The sequence below is a fragment of the Morone saxatilis genome, unplaced genomic scaffold (assembly GCF_004916995.1).
Source record: "Morone saxatilis isolate NCDOM2014 unplaced genomic scaffold, NCSU_SB_2.0 Contig10, whole genome shotgun sequence".
Lineage (NCBI taxonomy): Eukaryota > Metazoa > Chordata > Actinopteri > Moronidae > Morone > Morone saxatilis.
In genome coordinates, this window is record NW_023339652.1 from 250 (window position 1) to 7,186 (window position 6,937).

Sequence of the window (6,937 nt, forward strand, 5' to 3'; positions counted from 1 at the left end):
CATTTGAAATTGATTACATCAAAACTTTTAAGTCAAGTTGAGTTTAAAAAAAAAAAAAAAAAACATTTTCCAATAACATATTATTGGCCATTAATGGGAAATATATATTATTATAAATTATAGCCGATTAATTATTGTTGGAGAATACAAAAATATAAAAAAATTAATTATTTATTTCAAATGCTTTCGTTTCTTTCGTGTTGTTGGTAACAATAGTGGATGTGAGTGAAACCCAAAGCCACCCTACCAGTCTAACCAGAAATAGCCACCATACCCCTATTCTACCTTTTTTATCTGTAGATATTATCTGAAGCTTATGAAACAGTAATTATTCTGGTATTTTAGTTCAGTATTTCCTTTTCCTGTATTAATGTTTCTGAGTGAAAAGAAAATTCTTGATCAAGTAGCTTTAATTTTAAGTGACACTAACTTTATTTGTACTGTGAAAACAAAATATCTAGTAAAGAGGTAAAAGAGTTAAGTTAAAACAACTTATTGCCTTACAGTGTGACCCAGGATTGGCTTCCACACAATAAATAACACACAATGACAATCCTTTTTAGTCATGAAAGGTTGTCCTTGAATATCCACTTGAGGCTGGCCCTAAAATCTCTATTAGGCCCCATATTAAAATACCAATAAACATGTTTACTGTCTGGCACAAGAAAAAGGTGGTTGGTATACCTCATTCCCCCATTGATGACAACTGTACAGACGTGAATTTTATATTTTTATAATTTTATGTTACTTAAAGTTATGCATGATTAAGAATGTGGCCACTTTGAGTGACAGGTGCCTGGTTTCAGGAACCAGGTTTCTTTCAGTTCTCCTCAGGACTGCCAAGAAAGTGAGAGCCAAGAAGGTGACAGCCAAAGCAATGAACAACGACCCATGGTCAAATACTTTTAAATCACCTTTATGAGAGAGATCTGTCTCTCACTTAACCTGTCTGTCTGCATCTGGTCTCTTCTTCTTTCTGTTTGTCTTCATAGGGTGTGTTTACGTTCTCCCTCAGCAATCACACTACAAGAAATGTATCATATTATTATTATAATTGTTCTATATTGTGTGGAGTTGTGTACTTATCACAAATGTTTCCAACAATGTCCAAAACCCGGAGAAATCTGCCATTTTGTTTAGGTAACGGTGGGTTTCACCCTCCTAAAAAAAATGGAAATATGTTAATTTCACTGTTATTTAATTTGGCCAAAAGTTAGAGAAAATGTATAAAAATACTGTTCTGTTCATGGGTTTCACACCCAAGACTAAATTTTCTGTATCTGTACCAATTCGGGGGTCCTTGGGGGAATATAGTGCAATAAAAAGAGTACAGTGTACATACAATTGTATCACAATTGTAATTGTCACAATCACAATCAATCATCACAATCAAGAATATTACAAAATATAATGGAAAATATAAAACTATAAATGAAAAATATATACACTATATGCAATGTGCAAGTACAGTGGTGTGCAATTCAAAAGCTATTTTAAGCAGCTTGTGCAATTTAAGGTAAATAATATAAGTTTGATTGAATTTAAAACCAGTCTTAGTCTGCGGGGTTGGAGGTACTTTGAGGCTTGGGGCTGGATCAGTCTGTTGCTGAAAGTGCTCTTGAGCTGCTTCAGCACTTATTGGTGGAGAATAAAAATAAATTCAAAGTTTTTGATGGACTTTACTAGAAATGTTTTTTTGTTAGAGAACTAATCAAAAAGTAATCAAACGTAATGTTAAAAAAAAACCTGAGGTCCTTCCTAATACCTGGAAAAATCATTACCATCCAATAAGGTTTTAATGCAATGGAAACGTTGCTCACTGCTCCAGTAAATAGGACGAACCCTCCACTGAGAGAGTGCGTTGGTTCAGCTACGAGACAGAGCGCTAACGTTATGCTGGCAAGATTCAAGGTCAATAACACTGCGCATTCATTTAGAAAGGTGAACAGACAGCCAATCAGAATCAAGTATTCACTCTAATCCATGGTATACAACTCCTTAAATGGCCATAAAACCATTTCGGTGACTCTTGAAAGTCCACCTGAAACAGATACTCCACTTGAATACGTGTGTCTGTTGAGGTGATTTAAAGTTTGAAGAGACTCTCATTCTTTGTTTTCAAGTAAATTTGAAGCTTTTTTTTCTCTGTAGTCTTTGGATTCAGAGAAATCGGGTGAATCAGCATCGCTTCAGTTTTCTTTTTTTTACCAAATGAGGTTTCAATTACGCAAAGACAGATGAGCGTAGCGGTGATGTTGTACCTGTCGCTCATCCCTCCAGCTTCATTAACTTCCTGTTTCTGAACCTCGCCTCTCATCTCCTTCACCGTGTCCGTTTTTAAATGAGCTGTCGATCAGCCCGCCGGGCCCCCAGAGCCTCAATTACTCCGACATTATTACCTCAACGTACAAGACAGAGGATTAAAAACACTTTGGGTGCTGTCGGTTCACTTTAATGCAAGCATAAGCTGAAAAAGCAGAAAACTACACCTGACACCGAGTGGAGGAAATGGCAGAATATTAATTACAACTTTTGTTCAACTGAAAAAAGAAAGAATAAGATACTGATTTACTTCTTATATCCTAATATGTTTTCTTTAATGCTGAGCGTGCACTGTTACGATATTGTTGCATAACAGACGGCAGGCTGTGAACAGCTAACTTTAAATTGTAAAAGTTTACTTATAGGCGGTGAAAATGAGAACCATCTCACCACCGGTGGGGCAAAAGAAAACTTAACTACCACCTATTAAAGGTCTCCTGACTGCAACTAAAGTCTCCTAAATGAAACCCGGAACCTCGTCAAGCACCCAAGAACTCCTAGAATCTGCTCAAGGATGACTATATTTGTTTTAAAAGACATATCAATCTTTTAAATGATCCTCCTAAGGCCTCATCAAGGACCCTACAGCCTCATCAAGGACCCTACAGCCTTATCAAGGATCCTACAACCTGTTCAGAGACCCTATGACCTCTTGAAAGACCCTTACTACCCCATTCAGTGACAACCTCATCATAGATCCTTACAACCTCTTTGAGACGTCTTCAATCTCCTTTAGAACTAATATTATTTATAATAAATATCCTTTTCACACCATGCCACCACCTCCTGCTGTGACATTATCAGCCACACCTGTATATAACAAGCTGGATATAATGTACATGTAACTCTCCATTATATCTTTTTTTATTTATTTAACGTGTATTTTCTTATCCGTTGTATCTGGAGTGGCTGATAAAAGAAGATAAAGGACACCATCTCTTATTATATACTCATTTATCCTACTACTAGTTCCATTATAGCTGCAATTATAGTGCACATTTACATGATCCATGAGTCAGTCTGTGCTGCTCTACCAGTTGAATAAACCTGTGTCCATGTCAGAGATCATGACAAGTCACGAAAGACATCTCTCTGGGATTATCTGCTTAATTTGAATTTTTATTTTAGGTGCAGGAAAGTTTGTGATGTTAAGGTTTGTTTAGCTCCTGCCCAAACTTGAGAACAGCCTTTTTATGTATCTGCTTCCTATTTGTTTACCTTCTTAAAGTCCAGTTTTGCTTTGATTACTATTTATTTATAATCGGTTCATATACTGCTACTCACCATTCACTCGATGACAGATTGTTCTTTGTACTCATGCATGACCTTCCGGCGTTGTTCAGACGGATCTCAAGGTTTCGACCCTGCCTGATTCTGACCTTCCCGCCTCGTCTCTGCCCCGGTTATCACCTCAGCCTTCTGTCCCCGACCACGAGCTTGTGAGTACAGAAAGCTCTCATCTGAACTGTAAGCACCGGAGCTCCGGTTCGGCTGAGTCGATTCCCTGACTGCTCCAAGGGCTCTGAGGGTTCACAGCCTGAAGCCAGGATTTAACAATATCGTTTGTTGCTTGCTTGCTTTGTTTGTTCCACAAGCTGAAAATAAAGGTCATTGCAGACTGTCTGTCTGCCTATGTGTGCTGCATTTGGGTCCTAAACCGAGCCGTTACAGATTAAGATTATTGAACATCTTAATTCAAATTTGGCACAGCAGCACTGTAATGTAGTCCAAAGAGAGGAATAAGATACAATAAAAGCTAATAAAATCGATAAAAAATTGTTTGTCACAGCAAAATCTAATATAATCTAATGTGTATATTACATTTTATAATTGTATTTTTTTTTATTAATCAGTTCTTATAATTTATTTATAATAACATATTTATATATATATTAGATCTTATTTTAGCATATCTTTTAAAATATTAGATCTTATAATTTTATTATATTAATATATATATATATTAGATCTTATGATTTTATATTAATATATATTAGATCTTATGATTTTATATTAATATATATTAGATCTTATAATTGTATTATATTTATATATAAATGTGATTTTATTATTTTTATATATATATTAGATCTTATTTTATGTTTATTTTTATATATATATTAAATCTTTTATTACATTTATATATACTGTGTGTGTGTGTATATGTATATTTATCTGTAAATATATGTATCCATCTGTACCATAATCAGATTAATAACTGTACATGTGCAATGTTTGCAGCTATTTGAATTATTTATATATATATATGTCTGAGTTTCTCAACAGTCTCAACATTGCATTTTTAAAATATAAATAAACAATTGCATGAATCCCTTCATACATTTATGGCCAAACAGTCAACAACATAAAGAAACTACAGGATGAAATGAAGCAGCGCAGCCAGCAGATGGAGCCAGATAACCTCAAAACCATCCAGGTGTCACTGAATCCTTCTGTCTGAGTGAGTGAAGCCTCTTCCCTCCATCTTTATAAGGAACAACAAATGATTGATTAAAGCCACATTGTCTTCAATTTGTTATTATTGTTTAAAACCTTTTTTAGATACTGAATTTACTTTCAAAGAAAAGGAGCAAATTATCACGTTTGAGAAGCTGGAATTAGAGATTTTTACTTGAAAAACACCTGAAATGATGAATCAATGATCAAAATAGTGGCCAATTAATTTTCAGTTAATCAATTAAGCAACTTATCCTTGCAGTATTCTTCCAACCATATATACCAACTGTACATATACATATACATATACATGTACCTGCAACCTGTATACCAACTTTTAATTTACATAAGTTCCAATATTATTATTATTATTATTATTATTATTTACTATCATATAGCCTACACACTCCAGAGGTTCAGAAAATCTGCCCTTTTCTTCTTTTTTTACCTCAATTATTCATCTTTAAATAAAAACAATAATTATATTATATATTAGACAAATCCTTCTTATTTTCTAAGTTAAATAGCTTTAATGTACTATTTAGCTTCATTTTCCAATGCTATAAATAAAAGAAGAGCATATAATCATTAAATTGATATTGATATATAATTTTCTATTGTTTTTAACTATTAATGTGGTAGATAGCAAGCAGTACAAAAATTAAATGTAAAGTAGATTATTTAATAGAAACGAGGATCAGGGACAAGAAGAATTTGTCAGAAAAGAAGAAAAATACATGCAAGAAATATAAAAAGCTCCTTAAACAAGAAATAATCTGCTCAAAATTCATCCAAATCTCTAATTTTACACAAACTTTTTGACTTCTCAAGTGTTTAGGGAACTTTTTATTGAATTTTCTGCCTGTATTATGTATTTTTTAAGCTTTTATAGGCTCCTTTTTTTTTGACAAATTCAGTGTTTTCTTGATCTATTAAACAATTTACATTTAGTTTTTCTTCACGGAAATGCACAAAAAGCTGAGATATTGACCTATTGTGTGTATATTTTAGGATTTATAGCCACCATAACTGTGCCAAACTCCCTTTGGGAAAGCAGGAAATGCCAAAAATGTTGAGAAATTCAGACATGTCAAATCAAATAATCAAACCATTAGAAATAATTAATTGATTTACTAATTATTAATGTTGTTAAACCCAGTTTTTGTAGCATAATAAGTTGTTTCTGAACGTTATAAACCGATTTTTTCCAAATAAAATAAGCTTTTTCCGTCTTAAACTGAATGAATCATCAGTCTGTTTCATTCATTAACCTGTTGAATCACACACACACACACACACACACACACTCCTCTAAGCTCCGCCCCTCCCGGAGCGAGCCGGGGAGACCCGCTGGTGAATAAGTAACAGTCATTCAGAAGAAGAAGGAGCGACAGACAACATACAGACTCCTCTCTCAGCTGTCTCACCCTCGCCAGGAGCTCTCGTCTCTCTGCTCGAGTCAGGAAACCGACAGACGGCGGACAGGTAATCGATCAGACATTCCAATAATGTTCCAATAATGTTGTCTGTGTAATGTTAATTGAATGTGCCTGCGGAGGGATTGTGAGCTATAATATTCCAATAAGATCTGTAACTGGAACTTATTGATCTTCCTCTATTATAGCAGCAGTTTTATAGTATTTCTGGATGTCTCAGTAGTGATCAGACAGGACTTTACTGTGTGTTAGCAGTTCGTTTCTATCTTATATATATTTAAAAATACTCCTATATCTTATTATATTGTTAATGGTTTGTGCTGTATATTATATATTATATTATATAGACTTTTACAGTGTGAGACAGCACTTAGGAAGGACAGTGGGAAGCCTGTTAAGTATGTATAATTGTTAAAATTATTAAAAATATAGACCGATTAAAGAAATCAATATTCACAGGAAAATTTTAACTCAAAATTGATCCAAATTGCTCATTTTACACAAACTTCCTGCAGTTATTGTGTTTAATTGAACAGTTTATAAGTTGTTCTCCACTGTTATTGTTATACATCGAATACAATATGAAATAAGCGTAAAATATGTCTTTAAAGGTAGGGTCGGCAATCCTGTTCAGAAGCACGTTTTGTTATACTGGGTGAAATGGTCCCTCTGTTGTCAGAGGAATCAATTCGTTATGTCTTCAGAAAAAAGAACGGAGAAAA

At 34.0% G+C, this 6,937-nt stretch overlaps 1 protein-coding gene across 1 annotated transcript in view; it reads left to right on the top strand.

Annotated features, from left to right (window-relative positions):
• Positions 1-6,170: 6,170 nt before the first annotated feature.
• The window catches only part of cpm (carboxypeptidase M), a gene marked incomplete in the record, with an annotated part of 16,738 nt that continues 15,971 nt past the window's right edge, over positions 6,171-6,937 (top strand). Inside the window, 1 exon segment of the mRNA XM_035673296.1 lies at positions 6,171-6,264.